Raw genomic sequence first — 26,565 nt, 5'->3', positions numbered from 1 at the left:
AAACCATCAAGTGCTATAATGAAACTTGCTCTCCTCTGCTGCAGAAGATAAGTTCATTAGAGTTAACTGCACCTCAGATTGTAGCCCAAATAAATGCTTCACATAGTTCAAGTAACAGACACATCTCAATATCAACTGTTCACAGGAAACTGCTTGAAATCAGGCCTTTGTGGTTGAATTGCTGCATATAAACCACTACTAAAGGACACCAATAGGAAGAAGAGTCTTCCTTTGGAAAAGAAACACTAACAATGGACATTAGACAGTTGGAAATCTGGCTTTTGGTCTGATGAGTCCAAATTTGATTGCTCAGCATATGTGGGAACTCCTTCAAGACTGATGGAAAAGCATTCTTCATGAAGATGGTTGAGAGAATGCCAAGAGTGTGCAAAGCTGTCAACAAGGCAAAGAGTGTCTACTTTGAAGAATTTCAAATATATTTTGATTTGTTTAACACTTTTTTGGTTACTACATGATCCCATATGTGTTATGTCATAGTTTTGATGTATTCACTATTATTCTACAATGTAGAAAATAGTACAAATAAAGAAAAACCCTTGAATGAGTTGGTGTGTCCAAACGTTTGACCGGTACTGTATAATATATTTTCATTTTCATTTCAGCTAAACAGGTGGGGCTCAAAACTGCCCTGAATGACGGGTTCCCACTGACCCTGAGGAGAAACATTGCTCATGGCTACAAAGCTTGCTTGTTCAGGCAACTCCTCTGCTGTCTATATGGTTACATCAGACCCAGCCTGGTTTGTCAGCTGGATCTGCATAAAAATGCATTGACATTGTGTGATAGAATAACAGAATACACCACCCAGACAAATATCATAAATATGGCTTATCCTGAGATATGACTCATGAGAGAACATAAACATGGTCGTTTTTTGTCAGCAAATCAAAATATCTTAAACATCTACTGACAGCTTAAAGGGGAAATCTGTAAACTAATGATATACCAATTGATTCTTGAAGAATATAATGTGTGCCTCACGAGCTTAGATAAACTGTCCTTCCCCATCAGAACACAGATTGAGCTTTTTTTAAGCTATTGTTTGTAAACAATGTAAATAGAAACAAACACATATAACATCAAAAAAACATGGTTAAAATATAATTATGAGCACCTGGAGAGGGTGGAGATCAGAGATTAAGTTCACTGTGTCTGAGAAATGTCTTGTTTCCACCCAGATGTCAGTGTTGCCCGGCACCAGTTCAGTAGAGCCGCAGTGGTCAGGTAATGTGAGGTAGTGAGGGGCAGGCAGAGTGTTGACATGGCCACGCAAGGCCTGCATGGACATTCACCATCACGATGGACCGCTCATTCCTCTTCACAGACACACTCTCCACTGTCCCTAGTAGAACTGGACACACACTAGATCAGTGTTGTGAAGCTACTGTACATCAATGAGTCAAGTGCTTCCCAAAGTGATTCAAGAGCTTCCCACTGTATTTTCACGATTCCTTTCATCCTGTGCTTCAAACTGGAGGCCTTACCTTTGCTGTCACACAGGACTTCCGTCTTCAGGCACCCCAGTGGTAGAATCCTAGGTCCTGAGGATAGTAAACAACAGTCTAATCAAATGGGCTAAGACAGAGACAGAATCCAGGCAAGGAGCCATCAAAAGTTTTATCTTATAGGAACTACATATAGAATTCATATCACTCTCTGGCTTGTCGGTTGGTCTTTCATAGACCTTTCAGAGATAAACAGATGCAACTCATACTGTGACATAAATCATGGATCGAAGAAAAATGGGAGTCAAGTTTGGAGTATATCCTGTTCCCACTGACCTGGAGTCATGTTCATGCTGGTGGTGTGTGGTTCAAGCCTTGGGTGCAGGAACCCCACACAGCAAGACCACAGGGAGGAGTTGGGGTAGCGGTGCCCACAGCAGGTGAACCCTGGCTGGGTAGGGGAGAGCAGGTCTAGTCCTGGGTCGGAGCAGCAGGTGGAGCCGGCCTCCATCAGGATATTCCCACAGCACTGGGCATCTTCTGAGAGCCTGTCCTGAACCTGCAGGTCGTACAGAGTCCCGGCAACGGACTTCATCTGGCAACTGCTGGGGTCGTAGGCCTTCCCTCCGCAGCATAACATGCATAACCCTCCACCTGCTGAGTCTGTGCAGAGAAAAATATTTGATCTCCCAATACCAAAAAAGCCCCATATCATCTTTCAGAATTTGGGGCCCATTTCGCTGTCTATGCCAGTGTAGTCAGCATATGGCCCTGAGGAGCATTCCTCATAGATGAGGCCTACCCCCAAACTATTCAGTGAAGTTTCATATGGTAGTCTGTGTCTGTTGTCATTCAGGTAAGCCCGTACTTGATTGAACTGATGATTATTTCTAATTGATTGGATTTTACCCATTCTATTAAAAGAAGCAATAAAACTGGACTTCTTTAGACTAGTTTAGTATCTGGAGCATCAGCATTTGTGAGTTTGGGACTAATCCTTAAGAGGTTTTAAAGGATGATAGCACTTATGGAAATGTAATTTGGAGAGTGCTAGCTATAAGAAGGATGGGTTTTGGCCTAATCAACCTGAATCAACAGACTGAGCAATGTAGAGAGATGACCAAAACCAGCAGACTCTGTTGTACTCAAGCGGAGAAGCCATCCATTTAGCTAATCAATTAAGACAAACCCATCAGCAAAATCTATTTTGGTAACATTTTACTTGACACCCAGTGTCATAACAGATTATCACACGGTCATAACCATGTCATAATATGTCGTAACAGCTGACATAGCGTGTCACAACCTGTTATAATATGGTCATAACACTCTCATTACACATATTTAGACCTGTTGTGACATACACTACCGGTCAAACGTTTTAAAAACCACTTCAGTACTCATTCAAGAGTTATTGATTTTTCCTATTTTCTACATTGTAGAATAATAGTGAAGATATCAGAATTATGAAATAACACAAATGGAATCATGTAGTAACCAAAAAAGTGTTAAACAAATCAAAATATATTTTATATTTGAGGTTCTTCAAATAGCCACCCTTTGCCTTGATGACAGCTTGCACACTCTTGGCATTTTCTCAACCAGCTTCATGAGGTAGTCACCTGGAATGCATTTCAATTAACAGGTGTGCCTTCTTAGAAGTTCATTTGTGGAATTTCTTTTTTATTTTCCTTAATGCGTTTGAGCCAATCAGTTGTGTTGTGACAAGGTATGGGTGGTATACAGAAGATATTTGGTAAAATATCAAGCACTATTTGGTAAAATACCAAGTCCATATTTTGGCACGAACAGCTCAAATAAGCAAAGAGAAACAACAGTCCATCATTACTTTTAGACATGAAAGACAGTCAATCCGGAGCATTTAAAGAACTTTGAATGTTTCTTCAAGTGCAGTCGCAAAAACCATCAAGCGCCACGATGAAACTGGCTCCCATGAGGCCCGCCACAAGAAAAGAAGACCCAGGGTTACCTCTGCTGCAGACGATAAGTTCCTTAAAGTTACAAACCTCAGAAATTGCAGCCCAAATAAATGCTTCAGAGTTCAAATATCAGACACATCTCAACATCAACTGTTCAGAGGAGACTGTGTGAATCAGGCCTTCATGGTGCAAAGAACTGCTGCAAAGAAACCACTACTAAAGGACACCAATAAGAAAAAGAGACTTGCTTGGGCCAAGAAACACGAGCAATGGACATTAGACTGGTGGAAATGTCTTCTCCAAATTGGAGACTTTTGGTTCCAACCGCCGTGTCTTTGTGAGACACGGTGTGGGTAAACAGATGATCTCCGCATGTGTGGTTCCCACTGTGAAGCATGGAGGAGGAGATGTGATGGTGCTTTGCTGGTGAACTGTCAGTAATTTCTTTAGAATTCAAGTCTTACTTCACCAGCATGGCTACCACAGCATTCTGCAGCGATACGCTATCCCATCTGGTTTGGGACTATCATTTGTTTTTCAACAGGACAATGATCCAACACATCTACAGGCTGTGTCAGGGCTATTTTACCAAGAAGGAGAGAGATGGAGTGTTGCATCAGATGACCTGGCCTCCACAATCGCCCGACCTCAAACAAATTAAGATGGTTTGGGATGAGTTGGAGCACAGAGTGAAGGAAAAGCAGCCTACAAATGCTCAGCATGTGGGAACTCCTTCAAGACTGTTGGAAAAGCATTCCAGGTGAAGCTGGTTGAGAGAATGCCAAGAGTGTGCAAAGCTGTCATCAAGGCAATGGGTGGCTATTTGAAGAACCTCAAATATAAAATGTATTTTGATTAACACTTGTTTGGTAACTACATGATTCCATATGTCTTATTTCTGATGTCCTGAGGTTTTCTAAAACTTTTGACCAATCGTGTATATTGTGGTACTTTATGGCTGGTTATGGAACCTACATATGAGTGTCAAAACCCACAAAACCTACCACACAAGGCAAAACATTGCATTTCACCATATGTGTCAACTGTATGTTTATGTTTTATTTTTTTCATTGACCATATTAAATTATCATTGTAATTGCATACACATTGATGTCAGACATGCACCCAACCCAATGCTCTGTTGCTGATAACTGGGATGAATGCAAGAGCAGATGTCAGGAGCAGGACAAGACACCCTCTTTTTGACTAATGACTGATATATAATGCCATGTACGTGATAGGACTTGATCTGACTTATATGTTTATGATGGTCATAATGTTTCTTGACAGTGTCATAAAGTGTATTTTCTTAGTCCAAGTAAAGGGACACAGGAGGTTCATAATGCTTCATGACATTGCCTTAACAACACTGTCATCTCAGATTTTCAAAAAATGCTTTTCAACCATAGCTACACAAGCATTTGTGTAAGAGTAGTGATAGCTAGCATAGCATTAAGCCTAGCATTCAGCAGGCAACATTTTCACAAAAACAAGAAAAGCATTCAAATAAAATAATTTACCTTTGAAGAACTTAGGATGTTTTCAGTGAGGAGACTCTCAGATAGCTAATGTTCAGTTTTTCCAAAAATATTATTTGTGTAGGAGAAATTGCTCCGTTTTGTTCATCACCTTTGGCTAAGAAAAAAGAAAGAAAATTCAGTCATTACAACGCAAACTTTTTTCAAAATTAACTCCATAATATCGACAGAAACATGGCAAACGTTGTTTAGAATCAATCCTCAAGGTGTTTTTCACATATCTATTCGATGATAAATCACTCGTTGCAGTTTGGTTTCTCCTCTGTTCAAAATGGAAAAATGCACGCACCTGGAGATTACGCAATAGTTGACGGAGGACACCGAGCGGACACCTGGTAAATGTCTCTTATTGTCAATTTTCCAATGATATGCCTACAAATACGTCACAATGCTGCAAACACCTTGGGGAAACAACAGAAAGTGTAGGCTCAGTCCTTGCGCATTCACAGCCATATAAGGAGACATTGGAACACAGCGCCTCCAAAATCTGGCTCACTTCCTGTATGAAATTTTATCTTGGTTTCGCCTGTAGCATTAGTTCTGTGGCACTCACAGACAATATGCAATTTTGGAAACGTCAGAGTGTTTTCTTTCCAAAGCTGTCAATTATATGCATAGTCGAGCATCTTTTCGTGACAAAATATCTTGTTTAAAACGGGAACGTTTTTCATCCAAAAATGAAATACTGCCCCCAGAGGTTCAAGAGGTTAACAAAAGGCTAAGCTTGTGAGCCAATATATTTATTTCATTTCATTTGCGATTTTCATGAATAGTTAACGTTGCGTTATGGTAATGACCTTGAGGCTATAATTACGCTCCCGGATATGGGATTGCCTGTCGCAAAAGGTTAAAGTGTATTTTCTATAAGTTATTTAAAATATGATTTTTTTTAAACATGACTGTAAAGAATTCATTACAACAAAGGATTTTAAAACCTCCTAAGGATGATGCGAATTTTCGCAGCTTTTTGTAAAAAAATCGCGCAACATTTCAACGTCCTGCTACTCATGCCAGGAATATAGTATATGCATATGATAAGTATGTGTGTATAGAAAAGTCTCTAAAACTGGTTATATCGTGTCTGTGGCTATAACAGAACGTGTTTAGGAGTAAAAATCCCAGGGAAAACTGTTCACCAAAAACACAAAAAAAATATTCATCCGCCAGTCAATGTATTGTCTAAGGCGACAGAAAAAAAACGAGGATCCCATTATAATGCCTACAGCTTCCACACGATGTCGCCAGTACTGGCATTTTATGTCTGCTTTATCCTTGGTTAGATGACGTATAGGCACTTCCTGTCTTGAGCCGCACCGCAGGATGTTATGAAAATGTAAACATGGAGGATGATTTCAAGACTTGCTGCTATCGAATACAGATCGCCCCGTGATCAATTTGATAGATTATTAACGTTTATTAATACCTAAAGTTGGTTTAGAAAAGTAGTTTGAAGTGATTTGTAAAAGTTTATAGGCAACGTTTGTAATTTTAAAAAGTGACGTTGTGTCTTGTAAATGGGAATTTTCCTGGATCAGACCGGTCTTCATGAAATGACATTTTGGGTATACAATGACGGATTTAAATCGGGGAAAAGACCCAATTGTGATGTTTATGGGACATATAGGAGTGCCAACAGAGAAGCTCGTCAAAGGTAATGAATGTTTTATATTTTATTTCTGAGTTTTGTGTAGCGCCGGCTACCGCAAAATCTGTTGTTTAGGTGACGTTCTGGTATTTTGGGGGGTGCATGCTATCAGATAATAGCTTAATCATGCTTTCGCCGAAAAGCATTTTACAAATCTGACGTGGTGGCTAGATTCACAACGAGTGTAGCTTTAATTCAGTACCTTGCATGTGTGTTTTAATGAAAGTTTGAGTTTTATCGGAAACTATAGGTGGCGCTCTGAAATTTCCGCTGATTGATGTTCCTGCAGTGGAACTATATTCTGCGTCATCCTTAAGAGGTTTTTTAATAAACTAAATTTCAAAATGAACGGAAACTTCTTGGCAGGGAAAAAAAATAATTTGAATAAATGTGGGTGTCATTATCAGCCATAAAATAACGCAGTCCACTTACTGTATGTCACAACAGGTGTAAATGTATCAGTCATGACAATGTTTTGGCCATATTACGACAGGTCATGACAAGTTATGTCAGCTGTTATTACATGTTATGACATGTTATGAAACGTTGCTGACGTCAAGAGTGGCGAGGGGATCAGTAAACCATTCAACTCCGGGACACACTCATTGCTTGAATGATGCAATTCATGTCCCAACTTATAATATAAAACAACCATGACATTCAAATGAAGATATCCCCCCATCGTTTTACAATATATAAACCTCAGTACCAGTTCAACATTTAATTTGGGATGTATTTATTTTGTCACGTGTCATACCTCGAAATCAGACACGAACAAAATACACGTGGCTCATAATTAGAAACACCTTTTCCTTCGTTTGTATGCAATTGGGAAAACTCCAAAACAATCTAAGTGGGTCTAATTATCCCCTACACCCTCGATAATGTTCACTCCCTCAGCTTTGAGACACATATGGAGGAAATGCGTGTGAATGAACAAAGTGAGGGGCAGGGGAAGGTCAAGGGAGTGATTAGGGATTCAGTTACAGGGTCAAAACTAACGTAGATTCTAGTGCGTCACTCAAAGCTGTATTGTTCTCACAGACTTCCTGCTTGTTTCATGGCCAAAGTATAGAGTCATGGCATTGCTGTAAACTCAGACTGCCTTGCAACTTCCTGGGGACAGCACTAGGGGTTTCAACCCACAGTTTTAATGTCAGGGAGACTTTAACAATGGAGAGTTGTTTGTTAATGACGTTCAAATACATGTTTCTACATGGCCTCTAGACTTTAGATCAGGGTGTGAAGCCGCTGTCAAAAAACACAAGTAGATTCCAGTGCTTTTTTCTTTCCCGTCTGTGTCAGGTATGCCCTCAGACATTGTGCATGTTTCTGTATTCCCATTAAACAGACATGAGTCAATAATGAACGACATTTACTTTGAAAATACTTGAGTAACATTCCTAACATCCCTAATAAGAGTCAACCCGATTCCTCCCCAACTTCCTCCTAAACACTGAGGTCAAGTCACACAAGACTACACAGCAGGAGACCTTTAGACCGTCAGCTGCAGTGGAATACACCCCTTTAAAGGCTAATACACCCCTGGAAGGCTAACATAAGTTATCCGTTTGTCTCTCTAGAGACATGGTGAATTCCATTGAGCCGTGGCCAGCCACAGAATCCTCTCACATCTGCGGTAGCGGGACTGGGAATGTCAGGATATATTTTTTATCCCACTTGCATCACTTTGCTCTTGAGTGGCGCAGCGGTCTAAGGCACTGCATCACAGTGCTAGAGGACGTCACTACAGACCCTGGTTAGATTCCAGGCTGTATCACAACCGGCCGTGATTGGGAGTCCCATTAGGCGGCGCACAATTGGCCCAGCATCGTCCGGGTTAGGGTTTGGCCGGAGCAGACCGTCATTGGAAATAAGAATTTGTTCTTAACTGACTTGCCTAGTAAAATAAAGGTTAAATAAAATAAAAAAATCCACGTCTCTCAGACACACATATACAGTACAAAGATGCTGACCCAGTCGAAGACAGTGGGAAAACACTTTCTAGAGTTTGTTATAGTACAAACACGCACATGCTTGAACGCACACACAAACACACACACATTTCAAGACATTGCATCAACACTTAGACAGGGGGGCTGGATATATATACAGGAAATGTAAAACTTGCAGCGTATTCTCCCTTACGTAAAATGTACAACCCTAACAAAAATGTCCATTCATTATAATCCACATAATACAGTAATTCACATTTGCTGTTTCTGCAGAATTATTTTCCGGCTGTAGCGAACTGGCTCAAACTAAGATGCCACATCTGTACAAACATTTGCAGTTTCCACCATACAGAGCAACTCACTTCAGTCCGTTGCAGCAGATTTCATTCTGAGGGTTGTATGACTCCTCTCCACAGCAGTGTTTGCCTGGATCATCGAGATGAACGCGTGACTTAGATACAAGTGGCCACCTGAGGACCACTGGTGCCCAGCCTCAACCACAAGGTGCAAGGTCTGGTTACAGCACAGCACCCCTCGGTCCTCTACACCATATGGAGTTGTACCACAGTCAGCAGGGTATCAATCAGACAAAACAGTCAGCAGGGTATCAACACACACACACACACACACACACGAATAACAGACACACATACAGACTTGAATACAGACAATTTCATGCCAACATACTGTAGCGTGCGCATACCCTAAATTCACACAATCATAAAAGTCCACTTGCTAGAAAAGAAAGTCTGACTTTCCTACTTATCAGGGGACCTGTGCAGACATCCTCTACCGACAGAGTGCCGTGATAGAAAAGAGACCCAAAGAGAGCTCTCGTTACTCGTCAGGTACACTCTCACACTGAAGAGGAGCTGCGCTACTCAAGTTGGTTGCGGAATGGGGCTTCAGTAAATAACTGTGCGGACTAAACTGACATAGTACAGCATAAAGGGGCGGCAGGGTAGCCTAGTGGTTAGAGTGTTGAACTAGTAACCGGGGATTTGCAAGTTCAAATCCCCGAGCTGACGAGGTACAAATCTGCCGTTCTGCCCCTGAACAGGCAGTTAACCCACTGTTCCTAGGGCGTCATTGAAAATAAGAATTTGTTCTTAACTGACTTGCCTAGTTAAATAAAGGTAAAATTAAAAATTAATTAATTAAAAGACAAAGTAAAGCTCTCACCACTACAAATAGTCCTTGTTACTGGCAAATCATGGGGCATATTTTCTCCCTGTGTCATGCCCTGACCGTAGAGCTTTTTATGTCTCTATTGTTGGGTTGGTCAGGGTGTGATTTGGGTGGGCATTCTGTGCTCTCTTTCTATGTGTTTACATTTCTTTCAAACAGCACTCTAGGACATTGGCTTGGAGTATAGGACACCCACTTCCAACTGGGGCCCTGTCTAAACATTCTGAGCGAACTGAAATGGGTCTGTGGACAACATATAGTTTCAGCCTTGTCTTATAATGCCGCTTTTAGTTATTTTGGCCATTTAAAAAAATGTACAAATACATCCCTGTAGTGAACAGCATTGTCTTCATGCCTTGACCAACAACTACTCAACAGGCAGATGGATGATTTAGCTGTTTTACTTTCATTTGACTGAGATGAGGAAAAGTCATTTTAATGTAGCTGAGGATGTTCAATGAACTAGGCTTCAGCTGTAAGCTTTAGCTCTGTCGGCTAATGGACTCCAAGCACCCTATTGGACAGCTGCCCTGCGCAGAAGATTTTGATGTCTGGATTGTAAACCCAAGAGAAACAGCTTGCACCATTGTAGACACCTGGTTAGAGAGATGGGAAGGAGGAAGGACAGAGATGGTGATGGTGGTGATGATCAGATCAAGAATGGTAAATTATTTGTCTAACCTGGCAGCGTATATTGTTCATACGGTAAAATCAGCATCCTTACAATAGAGTGTGATGACTGCTGAACAAAACTGGTCATCTGCAAAAAATAGACTCCTTTTTCACCTACATATTTGGTGCATTACAGCCTTGAAGATAAATGATCAAGTTACACCCAAAAACCATGTCTTTCCACAATACATGGGAATTACCCAAAGCAAACCTCTACATCAGCATCTCTGCTACAGTGTGAGCCAAAAGTAATTTCTAGCAGATGTAGTTTTCCAGGACAGCTAAATGACAGGGACTGTACAGTTGAAGTTGGAAGTTTATATAAACAGGTTTTAATGACTTTAATGACTCCATGACTTGAAAACAAACTTATTTTTGGCCAGACAATTAGGACTTTGTGCATGACACAAGTAATTCTTCCAACAATTGTTTACAGACAGATTATTTCACTGTATCACATTTCCAGTGGGTCAGAACAAGATGTGTTTAGATACACTAAATTGACTGTGCCTTTAGACAGCTTGGAAAGTTCCAGAAAATTATGTCATGGCTTTAGAATCTTCTGATAGGCGAATCGACATAATTTGGAGGCGCACCTGTGGATGTATTTCAAGGTTTACCTTCAAACTCAGTGCCTCTTTGCTTTACATCATGGGAAATTCAAAAGAAATCAGCCAAGACCTCAGAAAAAAATTGTAGACCTCCACAAGTCTAGTTCATCATTGGGAGCAATTTCCAAATGCATGAAGGTACCACGTTCATCTGTACAAACAATAGTACGCAAGTATAAACACCATGGGACCATGCAGCTGTCATACCGCTCAGGAAGGAGACTCGTTCTGTCTCCTAGAGATAAACGTACTTTGGTGCGAATCGTGCAAATCAATCCCAGAACAACAGCAAATGACCTTGTGAAGATGCTGGAGGAAACAGGCACAAAATGATCTATATCCACAGTAAAATGAGTCCTTTATCAACATAATCGGAAAGGCCACTCAGCAAGGAAGAAGCCACTGCTTCTTTGCAACTGCACATGGGGATAAATATTGTAGTTTTTGGAGAAATGTCCTCTGGTCTGATGAAACAAAAATAGAACTGTTTGGCCATAATGACCATCGTTATGTTTGGAGGAAAAAGGGGGAGACTTGCAAGCCGAAGAACACCATCCCAACTGTGAAGCATGGGGGTGGCAGCATCATGTTGTGGGGTTGCTTTGCTGCAGGACGGACTGGTGCAATTTCACAAAATAAATTGCATCATGGAGGAAATCGATGTGGATATTTTGAAGCAACATCTCAAGGCATCAGTCAGGAAGTTAAAGCTTGGTGGCAAATGGGTCTTCCAAATGGACAATGACCCCAAGCATTCTTCCAACGTTGTGGCAAAATGGCATGAGGACAAAGTCAAACTATTGGAGTGGCCATCACAAAGCCCTGACCTTAATCCTATAGAACACTTGTGGGCAGAACTGAAAAAGTGTGTGCGAGGCCTACAAACCCAACTCAATTACACCTGCTCTGTCAGGAGGAATGGGTCAACATTCACTCAACTTATTGTGGGAAGCTTGTGGAAGGCTACCTGAAACTTTTGGCACAAGATAAACTATTTTTGGCAATGCTACCAAATACTAATTGACTGTATGTAAACTTCAGACCCACAGGGAATGTGATGAAAGAAATAAAAGCTGAAATAAATCACTCTACTATTATTCTGACATTTCACATTCTTAAAATAAAGTGGTGATCCTAACTGACCTAAAACAGGGAATTTTTACTTGGATTAAATGTCAGGAATTGTGAATAACTGAGTTTAGATGTATTTGGCTAAGGTGTATGTAAACTTCCGACTTCAATTGTATTAGGCCTGTGTTTGAGACAGAAGGGTATAACCGATAAAACTGAAATTAGATGTACTCAGCTGCAAAACGATTGGGTATGTGAGTACATTGATAGTTCTATGTTGGCAGGTTTGAATCCTGCCATCAAAACGGCAATTGCGGGGGTGGTGGATGAAATGGAGCAGGATGCTTTGAGAGTGGAACATAACTCCGCTCACTTCGCAATCGTGCGAGGGGTTAATACGGCCACAGTGAAAGTCTACTAACAGTGGTTTCAATGGCCAAGGAAAGACAAGGAAACAAAGAGGTAAAAATTACAACAAATAGAGAAAAGCTACCGAACCTTGTCACCAAAGCGACGCATTTGGCTATTGTGTGAGAGACTGCACGGAGTGCTTGAGCCCTCTATACTGTATAATTTTGGGGATAAGTGCGGCTGTGCAGACATTTTCTTAGCTGAATAGTGAGCAACAGCAAGCACTCATGAAAGCGGCCGGAGTTGGGAGTAACACATAGATGGAATCGGCCTTTTTGCGGTTGTCAAATTGACAAAATTTGCCAGAGGAAAAAGTATTTTGGGTGTGAAGAATCTATGTGAAATGCCAGGGGAATGGATTCTAAAAAGTAATACATAAAAATTACTAGGCCAAACACTCCTTGTGAACGCAGATAACCTTTGGGGGTTTTATTCTAGAGAGATATTTGTCATCTCATTATGAAATAGATTTATAGAATGGACAAAAGGGAGAAGGAGTCACGAGTAATTAGATTGGAGTTAATAGGGTGAGTAATTGTTAGAGTTTAAGGGTGTAACGGTTTTCTGTAGGCGAAGGAGAGTCGGACCAAAATGCAGCGTGTAGATTGGATCCATGTTTAATGAAAAAACGTAAAACACAAATCAATACAAATACTACAAAACAAAAAGAACGTAACGAAAACCGAAACAGCCTATACTAGTGTAAACTAACAGAGAGACAGGAACAAGGACACTAAGGACAATCACCCACGAAACACACAAAGAATATGGCTGCCTAAATATGGTTCCCAATCAGAGACAATGATAATCACCTGACTCTGATTAAGAACCGCCTCAGGCAGCCATAGACTAACGCTAGACATCCCACAAAACCCCAAGACAAAAACACACCACAATAACCCATGTCACACCCTGGCCTGACCGAATAAATGAAGAATAAACATAATATATTTCAACCAGGGCGTGACAAAGGGAGCAATTCTGTCAAGCGACAGCATTGGGGTTATCAAACCTAAAATGCACATGAAGGACATGGAAATTTATGGGGAAAAGAGAGACCAGTGAATCGTTAGACTCGGTGGCGAGAGATATGTCGCTGTGTCTTAGGGTAGTATATGCTATAAAGGATAAATAAACAATGGGTGGATTAAAACAAATGCTTATTGATTGGAGGGAGGACAGTGGACCATTATCATGTTTGGTTTGTAATTCAAACTTTTCTGTTGCTGAGAGGTAGCATAGTGAATGCTAATGAAAATGTACACTTTATTTTCCAGGAGCGGAGGGGGTTTCATTATCTTTTTTTGGAATGTTTCCCGAGACTGTGGTTTCAGGAAGAGCAGTTAGTGAAATTCGGGAGTTTGATGAGTGTATAAGTATTTGGATTAGGCCATAAAAGGAGCTCCCAGATAGGTAAGGCCTGTTCATGTGTGTGTTTTTGACTTACGGTTTACGACACACACACCAGCAAGTACACACAACTTACCGGTTATGAATATAGGTTAGTGGTGTTAATACCGTGTGATTTATTGTGTGGGATCTTTCCAATTTTGTTTTAAATTGGATATGCAGAATGATGGAAATGTTTTTAAATGGTTTCTGAAGGACCGGGAAAGAAAAGGGAAATGGAATTCTTGGATAGATGTAATAAATGTATCATTAGTCACTTTAAACAATGCCACTTTATATAATATTTTCATATCCAACATTACTCATCTCATATGTATACACTCTACTATATCATCTACTGTATCTTGCCTTTGCCGCACGGCCATCTCTCATCCATATATTTATATGTACATATTCTTATATATTCCTTTACACTTGTGTGTATAAGGTAGTTGTTGTGAAATTGTTAGATATTACGGCACGGTCGGAACTAGAAGCACAAGCATTTCGCTACACTCACATTAACATCTGCTAGCTAAATGAGAGATTGAGGTATGCGTCATGGGCAGTGTCAGTAGTAGCATTGGTGGGATATCGTTTTCTGAGGGCATGGATGTTGAAACGTATATACAGTGCTGAATTGCATTATGTCGGGTGGCTATGGAGGAAGAAGGAGAAGGGGAGCAAAGTGAGAATGACATGGCTTCAGGGACACCCCTCGGGAGTCTGTGGTCGGAGGGAGAAGGAGAAGGGGAGCAAAGTGAGAATGACATGGCTTCGGGGACACCCCTCGGGAGTCTGTGGTCGGAGGGAGAAGGAGAAGGGGAGCAAAGTGAGAATGACATGGCTTCGGGGACACCCCACGGGAGTCGGTGGTCGGAGGGAGAAGACTGGATGAAAGAGTCAGGATTTTTAGGACTTTCATTTTTGTGGAATCCAGCAGAAAAGTATCCTGAAGGCACAGGAGAAGAGAGAGTGGGAATTGTCATGTTATCAAACTTTGGTTTTACTTTCATATAGAATTATGCATAGTGTCACGCATTATTACTACTGTTGTGTTTTGTTCTTATTTTTGCTTTTCAAGTCTTGTGCTATAACTCTTAGGAACCAGAAGCTGAAATCTGACTAGAGATGGAAATAAGACTGTTCATAGTGTGATTAGAGAACAGAGGCCATAAGTCTTGGATTTGTAAACATAATAATGAACTGTGAATGTTAATCCTGTTATATATTTTTTTCTTAATGTTTTATCATCATTGTTTGTTCATTTGTAAGTAATTTCCAAGTGTATATCACGATGAACAGTATGGAGTTAATGTTCAACAGGGGGAGGGGGGGGACTGTTAATGTATAACGTTTACATTATGTCAGGATATGTTATTGTTAGACATTAGGGATCCTGTGGGAGGAGAAGAGACAGTCTGGTACGAGTCAACATGACAGCCGCGAGTTGGGGAGGAGTGAGGAATTTGGGCAGAAGTTAGGTTAGATGAAGTGAGGAAGAACATATATCACTGATCTTCTGGACAGCAACAGAGGTGTATTGGCTGTTCAGGTTCATAAGGACGGAGAAAGGGTTAAATACTAGTGCTTGTGTAAATGTGGTCTTTGTCTATGCAGCTGCATCCAGCAACTTTGAGTCACACGCTTGATGTAATCATTGCAAGCTCGGAATACGGGACCAAATACTAAACTTTTGACTTCCTTAATAAACATAAGTGAATTTGTCCCAATATTTTTGGTTCCCTAAAAATGGGGGGACTATATACAAAAAGTGTTGAAATTTCTACACAATTCCCCCAATATGATTGAAAATACCCCAAAATTAAACCTGAGGGTCTGCACTTTCAGTCATTGTATCATTTCAAATCTAAAGTGCTGTAGTACAGAGCCTAAACAACTTTTCACTGTCCAGATACTTTGAGCTCACCACACACACACACACACACACACACATATATATATATAAATAAAACAAAGACACACATACGAGCATAGTTAAAATGTTTTGTAAAAAAACATAATCCATCATCATGTTAATTATTACACTATCATTCTACAGACAAAGGTTTACATTTAAAGAGCCCACTTGAGAGTATCACACTGTGACTGCTTGTTGGCAGATCATTCAATGCCTCGGGCCTAGGCCAAAGGCCAAAACCCACAAAGAAAATAAAGCAATATCTGACACCTGCAGATGTTCAGTTAATATGAGTCTATTAAAGAACATTCAGAAAAGCTGAAGTGGGTGTAGTGGTTGTTTTGAATTAACGACAATGACCATTTAAAAATGTATGCCATACCCATTGTGGCTTTTAGCCATTGGACATCAAATAAATAATTTTAAACCTGATTGTTAAACTGTTCAAATTGAACATTGAATAAAGAAAAGGGTGACATGAGGTTCAGAATGTGGTTGAAGTGTAACGCTTGTCGTCTGGGGAAGGAGAGGACCAAGGTGCAGCGTGGTAAGTGTTCATATTATTTAATGAAATATGCAACACTAAACAAAAACAACCACCCACCAAACACAATGGAAAACAGGCTACCTAAATATGGTTCTTAATCAGGGACAACGATTGACAGCTGCCTCTGATTGAGAACCATACCAGGCCAAACACAGAAATAGAAAATCATAGACAACCCACCCAACTCACGCCCTGACCATACTAAAACAAAAGAACCAAGTTCAGAATGTGACATGAAGGTCAAAGGCAACCTTACCAGTTTGGAGAACTCGCATCAATTCCCCTGTCCTGAAAAAAAGAGAGAACAAAATACACACAATGATGACAAACGATCATAATGTGAAGTTTCATTACAGCCATACAAAACCAGCAGGTTGGCTTTTTACTAACATTAGAACTTGATGATGCACAGCAGCTTGCATTGAGAGGCTCTGGGGATAGTGTTTCAGAGCAGCAGCAGTGGCTTTGCTGGTCAAACTGGGTCTCCACAGCATCAGTGGTGACTGAACATTTGTCAGGACCTTCCTTCCGTTGACAACATTTCCACAGCAAAGCTGGTGGTCTTCATTGTAATGCTTTGTAACAAGCATTTCGCTACACTCGCATTAACATCTGCTAACCATGTGTATGTGACAAATAAAATTTGATTTGATGATTTGATTTGTGGGACAAGTAATAACAATTCATCACATGAATTGAAGTGCTTTCAAGTGCTCAAGTGTTACAAGCTTGGCATTGTGAAGGGGAGTGAGTGAGCATAGAAACCATGAGGTGCAGCTGGGAAATGATGTTGTCACAGGGACACTGCATGAGAGAATTGGAAATCTCCCAAACAGCTTTCGAAACAGACAGACCTCTATGGGAAAGACAGTTGGATCGCCTAACATTGTATGCCTATTTATTAATTTTATAAAAGCACAATGACAGCAAAGAAAAAAAAGAGGGAAAAAAATTGCCATGAGGTTGGGTCCTGGTTAGGATCTGTGAGTCACAACACAGCTGGTTGAGTGGGTCGTAGGGCCTACACCCACAGCAATCTGACACCAACTGGCTTACATTCAGAGTCAGTTGACCTGCAACGGTTGAATAACAGAAACACACACACACAGCATATCAATTCAAACTTGGGAGGTGCTAGGAAAATAATGATTTCAACCCAGTTACCAGGGTGACTGGTGTCAGTTGTGGCTCCGGCGTGGGTAGTAGCCCCTCCCCAGACCAACCATGGCGCTGGGCTGAACGCCGTGCCTGGACTGGGCACCGACAGAGGAAGGCTCCTGCCCTGGAGACGGGATTGGACACCGTGCCTGGACCGGGCACCGACGCAGAGGGCTCTGGCCATGGAGCTGGGCTGACCGCCGTGCCTGGACTGGGCATCGGCGCAGATGGCACCAGTTTGATGACACGTACTTTAAGGATAGTGCGGGGAGCTGGCACAGGACCTCCCGGGGTGGGGAGACGCACTGGAAGCCAGCAGCATGGAGCCGGCACAGGTGGCCCCGGATTGGTCACGCACTTCAGGAAGAGTGCGGGGAGCTGGCACAGGACGTACCAGACTGGGAGGCCCACTTCAGGGCTAGTGCGGGGAGCTGGCACAGGATTCACCAAACTGCTGACAGGATCTTCAGATCAGATGCTATGCAGAACACACCTACATAACATTTCTCTCTCTCTCCCAACTTATCCATCGCCTCTCTGATGGTCTCTGGCTCTTTAGGGTGAGTATGGGGAGCTGGCATAGATGGCCCTGGACTTATGAACTGCTCTTCGACTCTCCGCTGCTCCGCCGACCACCCCTTGTGCCCCCCCAAAAAATATATATATATCTTGGGGTGTCTGTGGCCGCGATCCCCGGCGTCGTTGCTGTCCTTCCACGGTGTCTCCTTCCAAAGAAGGGTCTCACAACCTCCCATGATCTCCTCCCAGGTCCAAAACTATGTCATCCCCGTCACATGCTGCTTGGTCCAGTGTTGGTGGGATATTCTGTCACGGATGTCGTAAGGACGGGGCAAAGGCACAGCGTACGTAGAGTTCCACATCTTTATTACAAAGTGAAAACTTCAGCAAAACAAGAAACGAACCCTGACTACGTTGGTGCACATGCACAAAACAATATTCCACAAACACAGGTGGGAAAAATAGCTACTTAAATATGATCCCCAATTAGAGGCAACGATTACCAGCTGCCTCTAATTGGGAACCATACAAAGCACCAACATAGAAAATGTAAACTAGAAAAACCCCTAGTCACGCTACTACACCATAGAGAAACAAGCGCTCTCTATGGTCAGGGCGTGACAGTGGGTCGCAAGTTAAGAATAAACATGTATAATCTCAAACTATTTATTCTTAATTTTGGTCGTTCGAGGACAGTAAATGTCTCATTTGGGTCTCGAGGTGAAAAAGCTTAAGAACCTATGGTTTCTAGTAATGATGACAACTAATTTCACTGACTTATCATCGAGATTGCAGATATGCCTATACAAGCTGAACTCTGTCTGGGATTCTAAATCAACACGACCCATTGCGTTCCCCATTGACATTTGTTTTTCAGGAAGCATTTCGGGGAAGTACGGTACATGATGCATAAACTCTCGAGTCCAAACCAGAGCAATAATTCACAATGAGAAATGCTGCAATCAAAGAGGAGCCGACATTACAGCATACTGTACACACATCAATCTGAGAGGCAGAATAGTAGCCCACATTACAATATCATCTCTGCTGTATACTGTACACACATCATTCTGAGAGGCAGAATAGTGGCCCACATTACAATATCATCTCTGCTGTATACTGTACACACATCAATCTGAGAGGCAGAATAGTAGCCCACATTACAATATCATCTCTGCTGTATACTGTACACACATCAATCTGAGAGGCAGAATAGTGGCCCACACAGCCCTACACCTCTCAACAGCTGGCCCCATTTAATTCATACAAACAGATGCAAGAGATGACAGTGCTTTCCACTTACCATGTGCGCTGTAGCAGGGTAGAGTCAGAAGAACTGCACAAATGAAACAAACAAATGTTAAGGAAAGGAAGTCCAGAGATAACACACAAATTCTAGCAAATGTGCAGAGTTTGGTAGTCATGCTCACATACCAAACATCAGTAGCGGAGTGGTCATGGTGACTCTTTTTAAAGCACAGATGAAAGACTAAGACCGCACTGAGATAAGGAGTCAACTTCAGCCACCCCTACAAGCACCAGCCCTGACAACAATATCCAGTTGCCTTGCCATTCCACAATATTCCATAGTATGACTCCATCTCAGTCATTAATATGTTGTGTGAGCCATTGTTTTGCTGAGATCTGCTTTTCCAGTTGCAGTTGGTGAAAATGGAAAAGTTATCATTGCTACATTTCTGAAACATCAATTATTTTTTCATGCTAATATCAGCTACACTACATTACCAAGCGTATGTGGACACCTGCTCGCTGAACCTGTCATTACAAAATCATGGGAATTTGCTGCCATAACAGCCTCCACTCCTCTGGGAAGGCTTTCCACTAGATGTTGGAACATTGCTGAGGGGACTTCTTACCATTCAGCTACAAGTGAGATTGGGCATTGATGTTGAACGATTAGGCCTGTCTCGCAGTCGGCGTTTCAATTCATCCCAAAGGTGTTGGATAGGGCTCAGGGCTCTGTGCAGGCCAATCACGTTCTTCCACACCAATCTCGACAAACTATCTCTGTATGGACCTCGCTTTGTGCAAGGGGACATTTTTATGCCGAAACAGGAAAGGGCCTTCCCCAAACTGTTACCAAAAAGTTGGAAGCACAGAATCATCTCTAGAATGTTGTTGTTTGCAGTAATGTTAAGATTTTCCATCACTGGAAGGTGAGGGGCCTAGCCGGAACCATGAAAAATACCATTATACCTCCTCCACCTAACTTTGCAGTTGGCACTATGGATTAGGGCAGGTAGTGTTCTCCTGGCATCCGCCAAAACCTAATTCCGTCAAAACTGCCAGATGGTGAAACATGATTCATCACTCCAGAGAACACGAGCTTTACACCAGATTTCTGTGCGGCTGCCCGGCCATGGAAATCCATTTTATGAAGCCCCCAACGAACAGTTCTTGTGCTGACGTTGCTTCCAGAGGCAGTTTGGAATTCGGTAGTGAGTGTTGCAAACTGAAGATCTCGTACAACGCTGTGTACTACTCCCTTCACAGAACAGCACAAACTGGCCCTAACCAGAATAGAAAGGGGAGAGGGAGGCCCCGGTGCACAACTGAGCAAGAGGGCAATTACATTAGAGTGTCTAGTTTGAGAAAAAGCCATATCTCAGACTGGACAATACAAAGAAAAGATTAAGATGGGCAAAAGAACACAGACACTGGACAGAGGGACTCTGCCTAGAAGGCCAGCATTGTGAGGACTTGTGAGGTGCCATTGGAACACAGGAGTGATGGTTGCTGATAATGGGCCTCTGTACGCCTATGTAGATACTCCATAAAAAATCTGCCATTTCCATCTACAATAGTCATTTACAACATTAACCATGTCTACACTGTATTTCTGATCAATTTGATGTTACTTTAATGGACAAAAAATTAGTGTTTCTTTCAAAAAACAAGGACATTTCTAAGTGACCCCAAACTTTTGAATGGTAGTGTATATAAATATACGACGAAACACACATCACGACAAGAGAGACAACACTACTTAATGAGAAACCTAAGACAACAACATAGCAAGGCATCAACACATGACAACACATCATGGTAGAAACACAACATGACAACAACATGGTCGCAACACAAAACATGGTCCAAACGTTATTGGACACAGATAGCAGCACAAAGGGCAAGAAGGTATTACAGGAGAATAGGAGTGATAGTGATAAATGTGATGGATGTGTATGGTATTCTGTAAGAAGACAAATAGGAAGATGTATTAAACAGTGATATAGCCTTAAAGATTTAGCAACAGTAACGGCATGAAAACATAACAATGACAATGCTACAATGATAGCTAATAGGATTAGAAGTGTAATGACATGGCTATAAATGTGCTTTAACAATATAAGGCTAATATGCAACAGTAGGAGTAATAGAGGCAAGGCTAATAGCATAGCAGCAATGGGGGCAATGCACTGTATATAGGCAATAGGCAATGGCTAGGGAAGCTAAACACACTCTCAGCTAAGTATTTACAACAGGCTAATAGAGAATACATTACACATTAAGGCATAACGGTTATTAGCATACAGTAGTGGCTAGACTAACAAACTACAGGCTATTAAGGAAATGATAAGTGTATAGCTGGAAAGCTAATAAGCTTGTAGGAAAATGATATAACCTAACATAATAAACAGTATAAGCTAACATAACAGTATTAACCCCATGCCTAGTTTGCACAGGTTCGCATAAATGTTAGCATTCCAGTTAGCATGCTAGGTTAATTAAGCTAGCATGTTAATATAAACAAGGTTATGGGGGCTGCCGTCTTGGAAAGGTCACATGACAATGAGAAAGCTGAAATGCCAGCATTATTGGATGCTAATTACCTCACGACAGGTGGCCATCTTATGCCTATAGGTTTTAATGGCAAGTAGAGTAACTATTGTCCCAACAGTAAAAGTACTCATAGCTCGACCATGAAGTTATTAATAAATGACTATGTAACATGACATTATATACAGATGAAATACTAACATACCTAATGCTAGCATAGATACACTCACTTCACTTCTTCTAGGCGTCCCGCTAGCGGGACAACTTCCGGTGAAATTGGAGGGCCCGCAATTCAAATAAATAATCATAAAAATTATGGATATTTGTAAAGGCTTTCTTCATGTGAAGGAGAGTCAGACCAAAATGCGGCGTGGCTATTTAGATTCATGGTTTATTGAAACAAAGGAAACACGAATCAATACAAAAACAATAAACGTAACAACCGAAACAGCCTAAACTGGTGCAACCTAACACAGGAACAAGAACAATCACCCACCACACACTCAAAGAATATGGCTGCCTAAATATGGTTCCCAATCAGAGACAACGATAAACACCTGCCTCTGATTGAGAACCACTTCAGACAGCCATAGACTATGCTAGAAAACCCCACTAAGCCACAATCCCAATACCTACGAAAAACCCCAAGACAAAACACACCACATACCAAAACCCATGTCACACCCTGGCCTGACCAAATAAATAAAGAAAACACAAAATACTAAGACCAGGGCGTGACAATATTAAACATTTAGGTACATACAAGTGTCTTATAACGGTTGAGGATAGGGGACAGTATTTTCACTTTGGATGAATTGCGTGCCCATAGTGAACTGCATCCTACTCTGTCCTAGATTGCTAATATATGCATATTATTATTACTATTGGATGGAAAACACTCTGAAGTTTCTAAAACTGTTTGAATTATGTCTGTGAGTATAACAGAACTCATAGGGCAGGCAATTTCCAAACAAGAAGTGAAATTCTGAATGTGGGTCAACTTTGACGTCATCGCCCCTTCCTTTCGCAAAAAGATATGGATCTGGTAGCACTTCCTACGCCTTCCACGAGGTGTCCTCATTCAGTAGAAAGTGGAATGGAGCTTTTGGTGCGAACTTTGACCGAATGGGAGGGGAAATAGTCACGGTCTTGGCAGAATGCAATTTCTCTGTGGCGTATTTCTCTGTGTGTGCCACTGTTGTTCCATTTGGCTGCAGCTGAAAACATATGATCCGGTTGGAACGTTATTGGATATATATGAAAATAAAATCCTGAAGATTGATTCTCTACTTAGTTTGACCAGTTTATTCGACCTGGAATATATATTTTTGAAGTTTTCGTGCGAGTTGTCCTGGACCAGCGTCAGCTTTTGGGCACTTGAGCTGAAAGTGATAGCAAATGCAGCTAATTGGACACTAGTATTGGACATTATGGAGTAATCCACTCGTTCAACATGCCAAGATAGGAATCCGAAAATCTACCCCTAAACTTTGTTTCAACAAGTCAAAATACATTTCTATTTAATCCTCAGATTAAATATATTTCATCTCTATTTAATCCTTTTATCCTCAAAAAAAAATCTGGTTGGTTTTTCTTTGGATTTTCTCCTACCATATATATTGTGTTATAGTGAACTACATTATTTTAACATTTCTACAAACTTCAGAGTGTTTTCTTTCCAGTGATAGCAATTGTATGCATATTCTGACATCAGGGCCCAAGCAACAGGCAGTTTACTTTGGGCACGTCAGTCAGGCGGAAATTGAGAAAAAAGATCCCTAGCCTGAAGAAGGCAGTACAACAACAACTATAAATAGTTTGGAATTAAGTAGTAATGGGCTTATGACATAGTAACACATAATATATACATAAGATAACAGTAAAGGCACTCTGGCTCCACAAAGTCCCCTTACTATAGGCATTGAAGCACAAACACTAAAGGTGTTCAGAAGTTGTAGCAAGAAAGGTGTCCACAGGTAGTAGTCCAGAGGGTGGGAGAAGTCCAGAGGTGAAGGTAGCAGCACAGAGATACAGGAGCAGTTGAAAAAGGTCAGAGTGGTGAGAGAGTTCTACAGCCAGACACCCATTGTAGAGGTCTGCTGTGGCACAGGCAGCTATGCAGATGGATCAGCTGACTCAGGATCCTGTTCATCCTGCATTGAAGAGGGTGTAGGTACAGTATACCCCCAGGAGCAAGAGGAGGCAGATTGAGAGTGACCAAATACCCAGAGGGCCTCCACCCTTCTTTCCCACCCTCCTTGGTTGTTGTTGCCCCCTAGCCTGATATTGTGTGTTCTCTTCCTGTGGCAACATCGCATGAGGAAGCACAACATGGTGATGATCCTCTCCAGGAAGAGGTTGAAGAAGAGGATGGTGGCAGAGCATTCCAGCAGGCCATAGATTACCAGGAGGACTTTGCACTCTGTTGTGGATGGGGCCGTCATCCCAAAATCTGAGAGAAAGAGAGACGGCGAGAGATAATTACATCTGTGAGAGAAATCACATTTCAGACATGATCTCTTTTATTATGTCTGGTCATTTTGATAAGATTCTTAAACTTAATCTCAGAAATAACACTATTCCAATCAGCCCTGTAGAAGTAATTGTTGGAGTCAGAGGTCCAAGAATGTCAGGATTGTGTGATTGTATTTCGTCATCAAACATAAAGTTCAGAGCTTCTTAAATCATACAGCAAGAGGCTGTGTGGTCCACATGAGAACAGAGTGATTACTTGGGAAGGAGTCAAACCATCTCCCAAGTCAAGAGCCTGAAAGGAAATATATCAAAGACTTATTGTATTGCTCACTTATCTCTCATTTCTTACCAAGTCACTGAAATTGTTTCTCCCACATGTTGTTTCCATTCCCATTAATTCCCATCTTTTCCCATCTAATTCCCATCTTTGACCGTTATAATACATCTCGTGCACTCTTTGTGAACCACCTCTTAATTCTGACAGTTTCGAGCTATTTTTTTGGCGCCGGGGGATAACCGGCGTAGGATCCGCTAACCGGGGGTATATCCTATTGCTTTCTTCAACCATCTACAAATCAGATCCAGGAAGCCTACACAAAGCCGACCCTGGCCCCACTGCCTGTGGGTGTCTCAGGGGGCGTTGGGATGTGCAAAAACAAAAACATTTCCATTACAGGACAAATAAAAGCACCCCAGGGATAACCTTACGGAAGAGGAGATATACTTTTTTAATCAAATGTCCTTGAGAAACCGTCAAATCAGTCCCTTCCATCATTTTCAGAATATTTGTAGGAAATGTTTACCATTTTTTTAAGAAGTCTATAATTATAAGACAAGAACATGTTTGCAGTGTATACAATTGTTTACCCTGTAATTCCATACCGCCACTCTGGACAGCTTTGATTATTTGTTTATGTCCAATTTTCTTTCACACAGTAGTTCTGTTATCATGCATCAGGCTGGCCTCCCACCCAGCCAAGTAAAATAGTCAGCCTATATTTAAATTGTGCTGAAAGGATTACACCTTGATTTAAACAGTTGTTCAACAGTTGTATTTTTTACAGTCTATGGTTTAGCCTTGTGCAGAGATCAGCTATCTTTTTATCTTTTTAAGGCCAGGGGGCAGTATCCTGAATTCCGGATGACTGACGTTCCCAAAGTAAACTGCCTGTTACTCAGGCCCTGATGCTAGGATATGCATATAATTGGTCGCATTGGATAGAAAAATGTTAACATAATGTTTGTGGGTATAACAGAACTGATATGGCAGGAAAAAACTCAAGGAGAATCCATCCAGATTTTTTTTTATTGAGGCCACAGGCCATTTCATTGCAAGCCTATGGGATATTCAAAATAATTCCTCCCAGATTGAAGTTCCTATGGCTTCCACTAGATGTCAACAGTCTTTAGAAATGGTTTCAGGTTTGTTTTTTGAAAAACAAATGAGTAGTTGTAGTCTTGTTGCGCGCGTGAATGAGGTGCGAACTCTTCGTTATTTATCTTCCCTATTGAACATAGTATTCTCGGTCTTACATTTTATTGTTTATTTATATATTAGAGTACCTGGGGATTAATTAGAAACTTGTTGACTTGTTTGGATAAAATTTACTGGTAACTTTTTGGATTTGTTTGTATGCATGCTGAACAAGTGGATTACTGAATGAAGCGAGCGAACTAAACAGAGATTTTTGGGATATAAAGGAGGACTTTATCGAACAAAACAACTATTTGTTGTGTAGCTGGGACCCTTGTGATTGCAAATAGAGGAAGATCTTCAAAGGTAAGTGATTTATTTTATCGCAATTTGTGATTTTGTGACGCCTGTGCTGATTTGGAAAAGTATTTTGGTGTGGGGCACTGTCCTCAGATAATCGCATGGTATGCTTTTGCCGTAAAGCCTTTTTGAAATCTGACAACGCGGTTGGATTAACAAGAAGTTACGCTTATAAACGATGTAAGACGCTTGTATTTTCATGAATGTTTAGTCCTGGAATGTGTTCTGCCTGTGTATGATAGTTTTTACGTGACTCGCAATTGATGTCTTTTGTCTATTCCCTGCCGGTACTTTAGCTTATCAGATTTCCCGGATGACGTTACTAGCCTTTTCCCTGCCTGTACTGTTGCCTTTTTGGACCCCTGTGTATGACCTTCTGCCTGCCCCTGGACCCAGCTACCTGCCTCCTCCTGTGGTCCTTTACAATAAACACCTGCTGCGCCCTGCGCTTGAAACCAGCTCTCTGTCTCCCATCGTGTTCATTACA

The 26,565-nt window shown here is 41.4% G+C and overlaps 1 long non-coding RNA gene across 1 annotated transcript; it reads right to left on the bottom strand.

The window, feature by feature from the left end:
* Positions 1-1,815: 1,815 nt before the first annotated feature.
* Positions 1,816-9,081, bottom strand: LOC135545237 (uncharacterized). The gene is made up of 3 exons (XR_010456429.1): positions 8,907-9,081; positions 4,927-5,041; positions 1,816-2,129 (listed from the first exon to the last, which is right to left on the bottom strand). It is a non-coding gene; the product is annotated as an uncharacterized LOC135545237 (long non-coding RNA).
* Between the last annotated feature and the right edge of the window lie 17,484 nt (positions 9,082-26,565).

The sequence above is a fragment of the Oncorhynchus masou genome, chromosome 9 (genome assembly GCF_036934945.1).
Source record: "Oncorhynchus masou masou isolate Uvic2021 chromosome 9, UVic_Omas_1.1, whole genome shotgun sequence".
In the NCBI taxonomy this organism is placed as follows: domain Eukaryota; kingdom Metazoa; phylum Chordata; class Actinopteri; order Salmoniformes; family Salmonidae; genus Oncorhynchus; species Oncorhynchus masou.
This window is presented reverse-complemented; position numbering and strand designations above follow the sequence as displayed.